This window comes from Loxodonta africana, chromosome 1 (genome assembly GCF_030014295.1).
Source record: "Loxodonta africana isolate mLoxAfr1 chromosome 1, mLoxAfr1.hap2, whole genome shotgun sequence".
NCBI lineage: Eukaryota > Metazoa > Chordata > Mammalia > Proboscidea > Elephantidae > Loxodonta > Loxodonta africana.
The window spans coordinates 186,837,049-186,852,898 of record NC_087342.1 but is presented as its reverse complement, the minus strand read 5'-3'; the positions used below and the strand labels follow the sequence as shown (position 1 = coordinate 186,852,898).

At 37.3% G+C, this 15,850-nt stretch overlaps 1 protein-coding gene across 2 annotated transcripts in view; it reads left to right on the top strand.

Annotated features, from left to right (window-relative positions):
- The window catches only part of TBC1D32 (TBC1 domain family member 32), a 318,311-nt gene that overhangs the window by 25,398 nt on the left and 277,063 nt on the right, over window positions 1–15,850 (top strand). For both annotated transcript variants that reach the window (XM_064290365.1, XM_064290353.1), the window contains exons 3-4: window positions 4,355–4,526; window positions 6,343–6,519. The gene's annotated coding sequence lies outside the window, so the exon portion shown is untranslated. The remainder of the gene's footprint in view (window positions 1–4,354; window positions 4,527–6,342; window positions 6,520–15,850) is intronic.

Sequence of the window (15,850 nt, the reverse complement as noted above, 5' to 3'; positions counted from 1 at the left end):
TAACCCATGTACCTATTCCTGATGGTAATAAACCATATAAATCTGGTGTTTGTAAAGATGTTATAGTGTATAACAAAGTAGCTTGCTGTCCAATTCTATGTATATCCTGTTTTACTTCTCCTGTGTTATTTATCCAAATGCGACAAGAGGTATTTGCTACAGCACAGCCTACACTTTCTTAGGCTACTAAAAAAATCTAAAGCTATTCTATTATCTAATGCCACGTTGGCTTAATGAAGTCAGTTCGCTGTTGTGCTTCCATCCTATTAACAACTTCATTTGCTATTTGTCCCATAGCGATTAACAAATTTCTTAAAGATTTCTTCAATTCAACTATACCATAAGTAGGAATTAGAGCTCTTAGAGATAACTAAGTTTTGGACCAGTGGGGTTTCTTCTGATTCATTTCACAATGTGTAGCAATTTAACATTACCTTTCCAATATTTATTAGCATCAGTACTAGGAATATCTAAAGGTAATCCTAAAATTCCCAAAGTGCATTGCCTGTGTATTCACCAGGAATCTAAACAAGAGATTGCCCATGTAAATTCACTGTCAGTTGGAAAGAGATCATTTAAACTAGTAGTGTTGGATCCACCACACAAAAACCTGTCTATAAGGAGTGCACAAAGTTTGTCTAGAGGAAATAAAAGGTATAGAAAAATTTACATATGATAACCAAGTTTCAATTAGAGAATACATGATTAGCAATATAATACAAGATGGACCTTTCCTGTTGGAGGTCTTCAGTTTGAACTAATTTACTGATTTAATTACTGAACTAATTACTGATAACCTAAACATAGCTTCCAGTATGATCTTTGGAGTTAGTTTCCCAAAACAGACTGAATTCTTCAAGAAAAGCACAACACCCAGAGCAATATAGTCTTACTAGTTTATCTAGACTATTGTTTGACTCAAAAGTGACTTCAGGAAGCAGTTTTTTTTTTTTTTTTTCTTAAAGCCTGAGGTTCAAAAAGGCAACCAAAGGCAGCGGGCTATATGGGTTACACCAACCTCCATGAAAGCCAGAAATGGGGATTCCAGGAGAATTACAACTCTTTCACAGTTCCCTCTTTTGGATTATGATCCCCCCCCAAAAAAAAAAAAATTTTTTTTTTTTTTATAGAACATTTGATCAGAAATGTTTTATAGAACATTTGATCAGAAATCTGGGTTTTTTTTTTAAGATCTCAGACACCATACAGTAAACTAAAAGGTAAAATAGAAACACTAACAATAATATTAGGCCAAGTGTCTGAAATAACCAATGAAACCATAACCCTAAGGTCTTTGAACCAAGGAAACAAATCTTGTGAGGTGCTTTTTTATACATAAGCATCATCAGTAATTGCTTTTCATGTGCATTAGCAGCAACTACATTCTGAAAAGCCTCAGATTGCATATTGATATAAACACAGTACATTTATCTATTAAGGCCCAAACTATTCCTTGAGAGACTAATAGGAAATCTAATGCTATTCTATTTTGTAAAATCATAGCTTGACCTTCAGACACTTTTCTGGTTATGATATTTACAACTTTGCTAAGTTTGCCAACAGGAACTTCTAATTCAATAGTTACAATATCTAAATCCATTAGCTAGATAATTTCAGAGAATGGAGGAAAATGGTTTCTTAAAATATCATCAATATTCCCACATAAAACCCATAATAATACTTTTGTTTGCTCAGTCTTATGTAGTTAATTTTTATTCCATGTGATTCTGGATCTGCCACAGTCTGTGAACCCATCAGCCTCTACGTAAGAGTTCTGGAAATCTTGATTCAGCCTAGTCACAGTTCTTTTCACAAATCCAATATAGTCTATCTTTTTGTTGAGATATTTTGTTCAAATGTTTTCAGCAAAAGAGCAAAGTAAAAACTTATCTGCAGATGACAAAATTTAATATGGCCATGATTAATTTATAAAAATAATACTCTTTTAATAGTGAAATACCTGATAGAAAATTATAAGCATAATGTAAAGCCAAATAAAGTCAATTAAAAAAAAAAAAACTTTAGATAAATAATGACTAACTTCATTTTCAAAGAGTTTCTAATACGTAATAATCTGAGGCATAATGCCATGTAGTCAGGGTATACCAAGAATATATTGAGGTTATCAAGTCTCTAAATAACTGAATAATAATAAAAAAGAACTGCATAGGTAAATGTTGTGAATTACCCAGTCAAAGCACCAGCTTTGATGATGCTAGATTAAAAAAAAAAAGTTGTGACTAAGTTAACAATTAAGAAACATTAATAAAATTACGACATAATATTATGTCTTTGTTGTCTAATATAAGGCAAAAACATAAGAGGAAATACTAACATATAAATTTTAACCCAAAGAGAATCAGGTGCTTCTCTCTTGATTTTGACAATGTGTTCGTTCCATGCTTTCTCCTTATCTCCTTTTATCTACCCAGTAAATACCAAAACTCTTTAGCAATTTTGTAAATGAATCCATCAATTCTTGGCTAGCCTCCATACTCCCCAACCCCCCCGCTAGGCTTGTCCAATGCATCCCTTTTCCTACTCTGGAACTTCTGGCTTTACTCTAAGATAAAATTATCCTTAAATTTTCCTAAATAAAACACATTTCATAATGTCTAGCTTAAGCTACTTAGAAAGGTTTTGCTTTTAAGATTGACATAGTCCCTATCTCTTGTATGCTTTCTAAATTATAAGATGGGCACAAGACAGTTTTTCTTGGATGAGGAAAGAACTGAGGTTCTAAGACAGCCTTACAAAAACAGCAACTCTCAGCCATAGCCTCCAACCTGATACAATTCAGACACAAGCTCTAGACCAGAAGCAAACCCTCAGGACAAAAGGACACAGAAAGATCACATAAACTTACCAGACAATACCAAATAAAGCAAGGATATAAAAATCCTAGTTCTTAAACTGTTTATAGTAATTTTTTGGTAAGGTAGACTCAATTCAACAGAAAAAACAAGTTATACATAAAAGTTATTAACTTGCCAGAGCCTCAGATGGAGGAATATTAGACCTTTTGACAAAACCTGAGCGTCAAGCAAAATTCCTCAAAAAGGAAAAGATGGCACAAATGAAAGCTAATTTTCTCAGAGTAGTCACTGAAATTCCAAATTACTTCTACTATATTCAGTTTATAGTGTTTTTAACTTCAAACCCCCAACCAGTGTCTCAGTAGCAGCAGAAAAAATCCAGGCTCATTTATCGAAAATGTTAAGCTCTAAGTTTCAAGCTTTTGGGTTCCTTCTTTTTGAACTTAATTCATTCTCCTGGCTAGAGACCTAGTCTCTCATTTTAGACTTTAAATATACTAGTTCCTTCAATTTGGGAAGTACTTTAAAGTAGCTACAGATGATTTTAATTTTAACTTTGTGATTCTTTATTGAGAAACTCTATCATAAAACAGGTCTGAAGCTACCACCTCCCCCTGCAGATTTCATAAAACAGAGGTCAGGAGCTGCCTCCTCCCCCTGCTAATTTGGCAAAAAAGAGCATTATTTTCCAGATTTTCTTCAAGTCACAAAAAGAACCGTCACAAGGAATGCAACAGGGTTTGGACAGTTTTGCTTAGCCCAATGTGTACCTTCCTTGCTTGAGAGTTTGCTTGTGAGGAGGTAGGCAGCCTAGTGCTCTAGCCTGTCTCACGACCATCTTATCCTGTCACGGGAATCTTTAATGCTTGTGATGAGTACTGGTGACTGCCCTAATGGTTTTAGTGGTTGACCCATGCCAAATTTTACAATTTATAGTGACCCAGAGCTCTCTGAAAGTAGAATTACCTCTTTAATGTTTGAAATGCCTGAATCCCCACAATAGACTGTTCACCAAAAGTTACTAAATGTCACTCTAAACCAAATGATCAAGCGAAAAATCTAAGATTCTGCTTAATCAAACAACCTGTTTTCAAATAAATATGACAAATAAAACATGAAAAAGAAAACAAAAAAGAGTAAGCAAAGGCTTGTTTTCTGAGAGCACCTGAAGGAACAGAGAGTAGTACGAACTCTTGAGTCTAGAAAATAGGACCTCTCTTTGCTGGCTTCTGCTCCGCAGTCCAGGGTTTCTCGAGTTTGACTGGATTCATAGCTTCAGAAATCCCTGCAACGACTACATCATTAACTGTCCTAGGGTAAGATTACCACTAAGTTATATTTTTTTTTATAGTAAAGCTAAAACAAAGGTTTTGCTCTGCATATGTTCAAAGAAGCAAAAGTAGAAAATGGACAAGCATGCTGCCCTATTTTACATAAATTTTAAGAACAAAGTGACTATTAAGGATGATTGCTGCTTAGATCCTCATATTTTTAATCATCTATAAAAATTTACTAGGTTTTCTTGTTCTTTACATTAGTAAGACAAGATATCATCCTCCAGGATTTCATAGCAGAGACTGTCAAGTGAACACTGGGTATACCTAATGCTTTAAGCAAGCTGTGGCACAGGGAGAGGAAGTAATTAATATTACCTGGAAGAACTGAGGAAGACTTCCCAGAGGAGATGACATCTGAGATAGCTCTTAGAAGGTAAGTAGAATCTGAATAGGTGAGGAAGGGGGAAGGAAATTATAGTTAAAGACAACAGAATGCACACAGGGAAAGGGAAGTTTGGGGTTATGGAAAGCCTTCCCATGTGGCTGAAGTAGGTGCTTCTTAGAAGTGGAGAACAGGAGCTTGAACATTTGGATGGGGTTACTGTAAAGAGTCCAGGGTGCCATTTTGTCTTCTAAAGATAATACCTTCCTCTCCAGTTTTCATCTCCCTATAAATTGTTTGGAAACCCTGGTCGCATAGTGGTTAAGTGCTATAGCTGCTAACCAAAAGGTCAGCAGTTCGAATCCACCAGGCACTCCTTGGAAACTCTGTGGAGCAGTTCTACTCTCTCCTATAGGGTCGCTATGAGTTGGAATAGACTTGATGGCAATGGGTTTGGGGTTTTTTTTTTTTTTTTTTTTTTTTGGTTTATAAATTGTTTTACTCACTAGTCTTCTTGGTGCATAGAAGCATACTGAGTGCTTAGCAAAATAATCTTAAATTAGAGAAGAAACCAAAACAATTGAGACAGAGAACTGTAGCTTCACTAAAAAGATTAAACTGTCTTTCTTTTAACTAATGAGGAAAAAAAAACTAACATATTGAGTGGGGCTCTGATGGTGCAGTGGTTAAACATTTGGCTGCTAACCAAAAGGTTGGCAGTTCGAATCCACCAGCTACCTCTTGGAAACCCTATGAGGCAATTCTACTCTGTCCTATAGGGTTGCTGTGAGTTGGAATCCACTCAACTGCAATGAGTTATGGGTTATTGAGCACCTACTACTAATAAATACGTTAAGCACTTTAAAATTATTTAATTTTCTCAAATTACTCCATGAGATATATAGCTATAATTATTCCTAGTATAAGACACTCAAAACACAGAAGAACTCAGTCATTTGGCCATGGTCACACAGCTACTGTGACATGGAGCAATTCGTCTACAGAGCCCCAACTGTGGACAACATGCCTCCCAGTAAGCACTAACTGCACACAAGGGTAAGTACAATATCTCAGAGCTAGGCATTGGGAAGGAGCCCTGGTGTCCCAGTGGTGAAAGTGCTCAGCTGCTAACCAAAAGATTGGTGGTGTTTCAAACTCACCAGCCACTCTGTGAGAGAAAGATGTGGCAGTCTGCTTCCATAAAGATTTACAGCTTTATAAACTCATGGGGGCAGTTCTACTGTGTTCTATAGGATTGCTATGAGTTGCAATCGGCTCCATGGCTGTGGGTTCTTGGTTTTTTAGGCATTGGTATCCTGTGGGTTACCTTCATGAAACAAATAATGTTTTTTAAAAAAAGAGGAAGAGAAGAATACAAGATAGAAAGACTAATAGAAAAAAGTATAAAAAGGAAAAAATAAAGATATGCTTAAAAAACTTTGGATTTGTTACAGATTATTGTCTCCACCAAGATTCTTAAATATGCAAATGTTACATCTCAATATATAATGAAAAAAACAGAATTACATATATATAAAGTATATACATAAATATGTGTATATATTTATATACGTATTTTTCATTATATATTAAGATGTAACATTTGCATATATAATGAAAAAAGAAACACATATAAATATGTACACATATTTATACATGTACTTTATATATATGTAATTCTGTTTTTTCATTATATATTGAGATGTAACATTTGCATATTTAAGTATCTTGGTGGAGAGAATAATAATCTGTAACCAACCCAAAGTTTTTTTTTAAGCAAATCTGTCTTGGAAGAAGTATAGCCAGAATGCATCTTGGAAGGGAAGATGGCGATACTTCATCTTACATACTTTTTACATGTTATCAGGAGGGACCAGTCCCTGGAGAAGGACATCATTCTTGGTAAAGCAGTGGATCTGCATAAAAAAGGAAGACCCTCAATGAGATGGATTGATGCAGTACCTGCAACAGTGTGCTTAAACATAGCAATAATTGTGAGGATGGCACAGAACCAGTGTTTCCTTCTGTTGTACATAGGATCACCGTGAGTAGGAACCGATGTGACAGCACCTAACAACAACAAGCTATATATATGTGTGTGTGTGAGTGTTTGTTTTTTCTGTCTGTCTATCTACCTTTGGTGGCTCATATGGTTGTTGTTAGGTATCTTAGACTAGATTTCCACTCATGGCAACCCCATGTGTGCAGAGTAGAACTACTCCACAGAGTTTTTAAGGCTGTGACATTTTGGAAGCGGATCACTACTCTTGTCTTCCAAGGTGCCTGCGGGTGGGTTCGAACCACCAGTCTTTCAGCTAGTAGTCAAGTCCTTAACCATATGTGCCATCTTATATACATATATGTTATTTTTTTCTTTGTTTTACATAGGCTTCAATTTTAAGGTAAAACCCAACTGAAAGAAGGCCTTGAAAAGAATGGTTACTCAAAGACGTAGGGAAAGATTAGTCCAAAAGATTAATGGACCACAAGGACCATAGTTTCTATCAGACTTAGTCCAGCACTAGATGATGCCCACCTACCACCACCGACTGCTCTGACAGGGATCGCAATAGAGGATCCCAGACAGGGCTACAGAAAAATATAGAATAAAATTCTAACTCACAGAAAAAGACCAGACTTACCGGTCTGACAGAGATTGGAGAAACCCCGAGAGTATGGCCCTGGACACCGTTTTAACTCAGTACTGAAGTCACTCCTGTGGTTCACCCTTCAGCCAAAGATTAGACAGGCCCATAAAACAAAGTGAGACTAAATGGACACACCAGCCTAGGGGAATGGTCAAGAAGGCAAAAGGGGACAGGAAAGCTGGTAATGGGGAACCCAAGGTCGAGAAGGGGAGAGTGTTGACATGTCGTGGGGTTGGCAACCAATGTTGCAAAACAATATGTGTATTAATTGTTTAATGAGGAAAGTAATTTGTTCTGTAATTTGTTCATCTAAAGTATAATTTAAAAAAAAAAAAAGAAAGAAAACCATATGGTGCACAGTTCTACTCTGACATACATGGGGTTGCTATAAGTCAGAATCGACTCCACAGCAAAAAAAAAAAAAAAAAGAATGGGTACAACCTTTGGTAATAAAGTAAATACCTTTTAAAATTTGAAATGTAAGTGCTTTAGAAATAGTCTCAATAAAGTACCATTTAAATTGTAAATCTATTAAAATCCTTTGTTTTTCTTAAAGTAATATATTGAATTATTTTGAAATGGTGTCATCCATATGTATAATAATGATAATTTGCTTCCTAAGACACATTATTTTTTTTTCCGCTGTGAATTAGCAATGCTTAGGTTAGACTTCACTCTGGAATGCAATGGGAAATACTAGATTTCAGACTCTCAGAGGAAATTTTCTGCCCACTCATGGCAGATAAATACACACCATACTATTTGCTTATATTTCCTCTCTTCTCACTTGAGGAAACAAAGCATGTAAATCGTATTTATGTTGGTAGCAATGGAGTCTTTGTTTAGTGAACCTGATAGAGCATCAGGTGTTTTTTCTCTTTGGATTCTTAGTCTGAAACTTAATTGTCCCCCGTCACATCTGTTCACATCAATCAAGTCACATTATTTTCTTTACAATGTGTTCTTTGAGGTGATATGACTGATGTGACTAACTGTGATGGATCAAAAAGGTCTGTCAGGCGCTACAGAAAATTTCAGACCAGCAGACCTGCAGGCCAAGGAATCTCTGTCTGTCCATAATTTGGTATAGAGTTAAATTTAGAAGGGCAATACAGTTCACCAGATTAAGAATTTTTGACAGTGATTCTTGACAAACTACTTTTTGATGATAAAGAAAAGCTATGAGTAATTTGCTGGGGCAGAGTTAAGGTTGAGAGTCATTGCCCTGTTGAAAATCAGATAAATTCAGGAAGGAATCGGAGTGGAAAGGGATTTACAGTTGGGAGATTTTGTTTTGAATTCCAGCTCCTCCTGTTCCAGTTACGTGACCTTGGAGAAATCACTTCAATTTTCTGAACCACAGTTTCTCATCTGTATTATCTATTATACAGGAAATTGTGGGGATGACAGGAAAGACTATATCTATAGGAAAGTCATAATTTACAAAGTATTGTAATAAGACCCTATAGTTTTTTGAGGGTCTGCACTGAACAGGAATCAAATTATTTTAAAACACACAGAAAGAGTAATCACTGAAATAATTAGGTCTTTGTTGCTTAGAAGCACCTCAGACTGTGAAGGGAAGTCAAGTGATGGGTGGGGTAGAATGCTAGGCATCCAGCATCCTCACATGTCTAACGGCTACTGTGATGGTTAATTTTATATGTCAACTTGTCTAGGCTACGGTGCCCAGTTGTTTAGTAAAACACTAGTCTAGTTGCTGTTATGAAGTAGCTATATGTGGTTAAATCTGTTGGCCTTAAATAAAGCAGATTACCTTTTGTAATGTGGGTGGGCCTCAACTAAATAAGTTGAAGGCCTTAAAAGCAAAAAGGGAGTTTCCCTAGGGTTTATTCTGCCTACAGACTATAAAAAGACATTTTCCAAGAACTCTCTTGCTCTTCACTCTTCCCTTTTCGTGAACAACAGATTTTGGAGTGCAAGCCTGCGGAAGTCTCCAGCCTGTCACCTGATCTATGCAGTTTGGACTTGCCAGTCTCCGAGAGTCGTATGAGCCAGTTTCTTAAAATAAATCAATCTCCGTCTCTACCAGTTGCCATTGAGTTGATTCCAAATTATGGAGACCCCATCTGTGTTAGAGTTGAACATGCTTCATAGGGTTTTCAATGGCTGATTTTTCAGAAGTAGATCACTAGGACTTTGAACCTCCGGACTTTGTTAGCAGCCTAGGGCATTAATCATAAAAAAAAAAAATCATATGCACCACCTATATATGTATGTCTGTGTATCACTAGTTTTGTTTCTCTAGAGAACCCTGAGATAGCTACCTTTCTATTTTGACCATCCATACATTCAAGAAATTGTTAAAAACTTTTGTGATCATACTTGTTGAAAATATTATCTTGTCAGCTGAATATATTCCCTATTTGTATTTCTACCAGTCTTACCGTCTTTATAGGAAACCCTGGTGGCGTAGTGGTTAAGTGCTATGGCTGCTAACCAAGACGTCGGCAGTTCAAATCCGCCAGGCATTCCTTGGAAACTCTATGGGGGCAGTTCTACTCTGTCCTATAGGGCCACTATGAGTTGGAATCGACTCGACGGCAGTGAGTTTGTTTTTTTTTTGGTTTACTGTCTTTATAAGCCTTAAACTGGGGAAGTTGTCTGTATCAATATTATTAGAAGTCTTCAAATGAAACTGGAGTTTGAAATTTTCTCCTTCCTACATTTCACTACTGCCAAAGACATCTGCTAAGACCTCCCAGTGACTTTGGATTCCTCCTTGATGTGTTTTCATAGGTAACTTGTTGTAAAATAACTTTTTTTTAAAGTTATCTCCACCTATAAACATCAGATACATGGTCACGAAAAGAATAAAGAGCTGCATCATTGCCTAGAAGCTGGGGTGAGAAAAGGAATTACTGGAGAGCCAAAATTTTGAGGAAAGAGCCCTTGCTGAGGAATCAAGATACCTGTATTTGGTTAAGAGGGCCAGCTTTCTACTAAGGTCAAGTGTAGCTGAAATTACCATTCCATTTTCAGCTTTAACTTTGGCAAAGACATTTAAGCTCTCTGTGCTTCAGTTTTCTCATGGACAAAATCTTCCCTCCTTTGGCTAAACTTCTGTATTCTGAGGTTATAAATTGACTCTATTACAAATTAAATGAGCATAGAAAAAGTAGTTTCTTTACTTCTCCTTCTTTATACAGTGAGAATTTTTTTTTTTTTAGTCCAATTCAATTTGAAGCAGTGTTGTTGTTAAGTGCTGTTGAATTGATTCTAATGCATAGTAACCCTGTGTACAACAGAACAAAAACATTGCTTGGTCCTGTGCCATACTCATGATTGTTGTTATGCTTGAGACCATTGTTGTAGCCACTGTGTCAATCCATCTCATTGAGGGTCTTTCTCTCTTCTGATGACCCTCTGTTTTACTAAGCATGATGCCCTTCTCCAGGGAACATGTCCAAAGTACGTAAGACGAAATCTTGCCGTCCTTGCTTCTAAGGAGAATTCTGGCTGTACTTCTTCCAAGACAGATTTGTTCGTTCTTCTGGCCGTCCATGGTATATTTAGTATTCTTCGTCAGTACCATAATTCAAACGCATCTTCTTCTTTGGTCTTCCATATTCATTGTCTGGCATTCACATGCATATGGGGCAATTGAAAATACCCTGGATTGGGTCAGGTGCACCCTGGTCTTCAAAGTGACATCTTTGCTTTTAAACACTTTAAAGAGGTTTCTGGCAGCAGATTTGCCCAATGCAATAGATTGTTTGATTTCTTGACTGCTGCTTCCATGGGTGTTTATTGTGGATAGAAGTAAAATTAAATCCTTGAAAACTTCACAATTTTCTCCACCTATTATGATGTTGCTTACTGGTCCAGTTGTGAGGATTATTGTGTTCTTTATGTTGAGGTGCAATCCATCCTGAAGGCTGTAGTCTTTGATCTTCATCAGTAAGTGCTTCAAGTCCTCTTCACTTTCAGCACGCAAGGCTGTGTCATCTGCATTACAAAGGTTGTTAATGAGTCTTCCTCCAATTTTGATGCCCATTCTTCTTCATATAGTCCAGTTTCTTGGATTATCTGCTCAGCGTACAGATTGGATAAGTATGGTGAAAGGATACAACCCTGATGCACAGCTTTCCCGATTTTAAACCACATAGTATCCCATTTGTTTTTTTCAAATGACTGTTTGAAGCAGTAGGAGCCAATAAGCTATTTTTTCCTCTTTATAGAAACTGTGGTGGCATAATGTTAAGAGCTATGGCTGCTAACCCAAAGGTCGACAGTTCAAATCCACCAGGCACAAACCTATGACTTAAATTCTTTCAGTATTCTGCTTCCCTTCTGGGTTCCTCCCAAGAGGGCAATTTTTGGGAGAAGGTGAGCTTGTTCTTTTGTATATGACCAGTTTTTATTCTTTGGAATCTTTGAGGATCTTTTTTCTTTAATAAGTGTTGTGAAATCTCAAGTGATCTACCTTGGTGTGCATCTATTTTCCTCCATTTTGTTGACAGTGGGTGAGCCTTTTAATCTAGAAACTCTTCATTTCCTGAGACCTTTCTCGATTATTTCACTGGTGATTTCCACCTTTATGCTTTCCTCTCTCTGTGGAATTCCAGTGTTTTCCAGTATTGGATCCCCCGGAATCGACTTTTGTTTTTTTGATGGCTTGTTTAATCTTTTTTCTTCTATCCCCCTCTCTCTCTTTTTTCCTATTTTATGAAGATGGCATCAGCTTTATTTTCCAGGTCTTCTGATAAGTTTTTAATTTCTGCTATCGTATTTTTAATTCTCAAGAACTCTTTGTGTTATCTGAATATTTCTTTTTCATAGATTCCTGCCCGTTTTCTGGGTGGCTGCAATATTTTGTTTTGTTTTTGTCCTAAAGGAAATAGATAATAGTATTTGGAGGAGGAAGTATTTTTTCTCTGTTTGCTTTAAACTGTGTTCTTTCTGTTTGTTTTGAAACCTGTCATATTAGAGTCTTTTCTCAGATGCACGGTTAGCAGAATTAAAAAGAGAGGGATTGAAAAGCTGATTGGGATAGCTGAATATGTGAATAGGACTTGTGAACTCTGCTAGCCAGTGTTCAAGCAGGGAAGCAAAGTCTCTGTAAATGTTATGGGTTAAGGTTTTTATTGTAGGAATTACATCTCAAATAATCGTGAGAGGAGCCAGAAAAGGACTAGAAGGAGGTATAGGTAGAACAGAGGAAAAATCACCAGCCAGTTCTCCTCAGGCAATGACGTGGATGTGGGTGGATAAATCAGAGTTTCTAGGGGAATCTAAAAAGTCAAGCATGTCTAGCCACCAGAGTGGGACTGCAAAGGGGAGTGCAAGGAGAGGCTAGGGGAAAACTGATCACTGTACTATCTCTGTAGATTTGCCACCAAGTGTCTGGAGGTGGGTCTGAGGATGTTGTTAGTCAGCAGGACCTACAGTTGGGAACAAGAGCTAAACAGGGAGTTGAGGTAGGTTCCAACCTAGAACCTACTTGGCACCTTATACATTTTCTGGCATCATATTTAACTGTGGAACTCTTTAGAAAGTAATGATCACTGCTTACCTTCCATCTCCAAATCTTACTCAAATTTCTCTTGGCGAGTTCTAACTGAGAACAATACAGGGAAGGGGAAATGTAGCTTCCAACTTAGCCAACTGGGCAATAGACCAGTACAGCATATTGACTGTGAGCTCCTCTGTAGGGTGATCTGTCTAGGATGTTGGGTCTTTCATATTGGGCTATAAAGTTCCCAGAGAAGACTCTTACCACTTTCTTGCACAGAGGATGAAGATCTCTCTAAAGGAGGAGGAAGTTAGAAGGGTAGTCATAGTCTTGAGTATGTAAATGTTCATGTAACAACTTTGTTTTAAGTATGTTTTTCCCACCCTCAACACTGCTTGATGCTCCCTAATCTATAATTTTTTTTTTTTTTTTTTAGCCCTCTGTTTATTTCTTCCCCAGTCTTTTACCAGGTTGGGGCTGCGGTCATACTCATTTCTAGAGGTATCTGAGATCACCAGTTCCTGACTTAATTTTGTAACTTAATCCAGGTTAGGTCTTGGCTTCCCCTTTTGCTGATTTAAGATAAATTTTTCTCAGGTATGTTGAGTTATTTCCTACTTATCTATTTGTTTTCTAACTTGTAAATTTTTATTGGTATTATCTCTGTATCTATTCTTCCTTTTGTGAGTTTATGCCCTTTCTCGTCATTTTAGTATGGTTTAAACAGGGAACAAAAATAGATGCATATGTTCAGTATGTCATCTTTGGCTGTGAGTTCACACAAAATTATTTCATGCCTTTGGAAGTAAAAGATATTGTAAAAAAATTCACATGGCCCATGGAGTAGTAAAAGTCAGGCTCTGCAAACTGGCCAAATTGTGAAGATGCATCAAAGGCCACACTTTGTACCAGAATCCCATTTATTCTATCATTCAACAAGTATATTTGAGCAATTATAACTTTTCAGACACTGTTCTAACTGATGGGGACACAACAATAGCAAACAGAAAAATCCCCTTCTCTTATGAAGTTTATATTTAGTGATAGAAACAGATAATAAGAAAAAATATGGTGATCGTTAAAAAGAAAAGAAAGCCAGTTAAGAGGACAGAGGGATAGGGAGGTTCCTATTTTACATACAAAATGATGTAAAAATGATTAGTTTTAGACATTATGCACTGGCTTCCTTCTAGAGTGCATGAGATTTTAGCACATTTATATCATTCCTGTGCTAAGATTTTGGGAGATTCAGTCTTTGCTTGAATATTGCTATGTTGCTGTTATGTTGTTGTTAGGTGCCCTTGAGTTGGTTCCAACTCAAGTGACATTATGTACAACAGAACAAAACACTGCCTTGTCCTGCACAGTCCTCACAATTGTTGTTATGCTTGAGCCCATTGTTCCAGCCACTGTGTCAATCCATCTCATTGAGGGTCCTTCTCTTTTTTGCTGACCATCTACTTTACCAAGCATTATGTCTGTCTTAGTCATCTAGTGTTGCTATAACAGAAATACCACAAGTTGATGGCTTTAATAAAGAGAATTTTATTTTCTCACAGTAAAGTAGGCTAAAAGTCCAAATTCAGGGCATCAGCTGCAGGGGAAGGCTTTCTCTCTCTATTGGCTCTGGAGAAAGGTCCTTGTCCTCAATCTTCCCCTGGTTGGGGAGCTTCTGAGGCGCAGGAACCCTGGGTCCAAAGGATGTGCTCTGTTCCTAGTGCTGCTATCTTGGTGGTATGAGGTCCCCAACTCTCTACTAGCTTCCCTTTCCTTTTATCTCTTGAGAGAAAAAAGGTGGTACAGGCCACACCCCAGGGAAACTCTCTTTGCATTGGATCAGGGATGTGACCTGGTAAGGGCATTATAATCTTACTCTAATCCTCTTTAATATAAAATTACAATCACAAATTGGAGGGCAACCACAGAATACTGGGAATCATGGCCTAACCAAGTTAATACACATATTTTGGGGGGGTGGGGACATAATTCAATCCATGACAATGTCCTTCTCCAGGGATTGGTCCCTCTTGATAACGTGTCCAAAGTATGTGAGGCAAAGTCTTGCCATCTTTGCTTCTAGGAGCATTCTGGATGAACTTCTTCCAAGACAGATTTGTTCGTTCTTTTGGCAGTCCATGGTATATTCAATATTCTTTGCCAACACCGTAATTCAAAGCCATCAATTCTTCTTTGGGCTTACTTATTCATTGTCCAGCTTTCAGGTGAGGCAATTGAAAATACCATGGCTTGGGTCAGGCACACCTTAGTCCTTAAAGTAACATCTTTGCTTTTTAACACTTTGAAGAGGTCTTTGTAGCAGATTTGCGCAATGCAGTGCATCTTTTAATTTCTTGACTGCTGCTTCCATGGGTGTTGATTGTGGATCCAAGTAAAATGAAATACTTGATAACTTCAGTCTTTTCTCCATATATCATGATGTTGCTTATTGGTCCAGTTGTGAGGATTTTTGTTTTCTTTACGTTGAGGTGTAATCCATATTGAAGGCTGTGTCTTTGATCTTCATCAGTAAGTGCTTCAAATCCTCTTCACTTTGAGCAAGCAAGGTTGTGTCATCTGTATACTGAAGGTTTTTAATGGTTTTTCCTCCAATCCTGATGTCCCATTCTTCTTCAAACAGTCCAGCTGCTTGAATTATTTGCTCAGCATACAGATTGAATAAGTATGGTGAAAGCATACAACCCTGATTTACACTTTTCTTGACTTTAATCCACTCACTATCCCCTTATTCTGTTTGAATGACTGCCGCTTGGTCTATTTACAGGTTCCTCATGAGTACAATTAAATGTTCGGAAATTCCCATTCTTTGCAGTGTTATCCATAATTTGTTATGGTCCACACAGTTGAATGCCTTTGCGTAGTCAATAAAACACAGGTAAACATCTTTCTGATTTAAGCCAAGATCGATCTGACATCAGCAATGATATCCCTTGTTCCACCTCCTCTTCTGAATCCAGCTTGAATTTCTAGTAGTTCCCTTTCAATGTACTGCTTGCTGCACCTGCTTTTGAATGATCTTCAGCAGAATTTTACTTTTGTGTGATATTAGTAATACTGTTCAATAATTTCCACATTATGTTGTATCGCCTTTCTTTGGAATGGCATAACTATGGACCTCTTCCAGTCGATTGGCCAGGTAGCTGTCTTCCACATTTCTTGACATAGACAAGTGAACACTTCCAGCATTGCATCTGTTTGTTGAAACATCTCAATAGGTATTCCATAAATTCTTG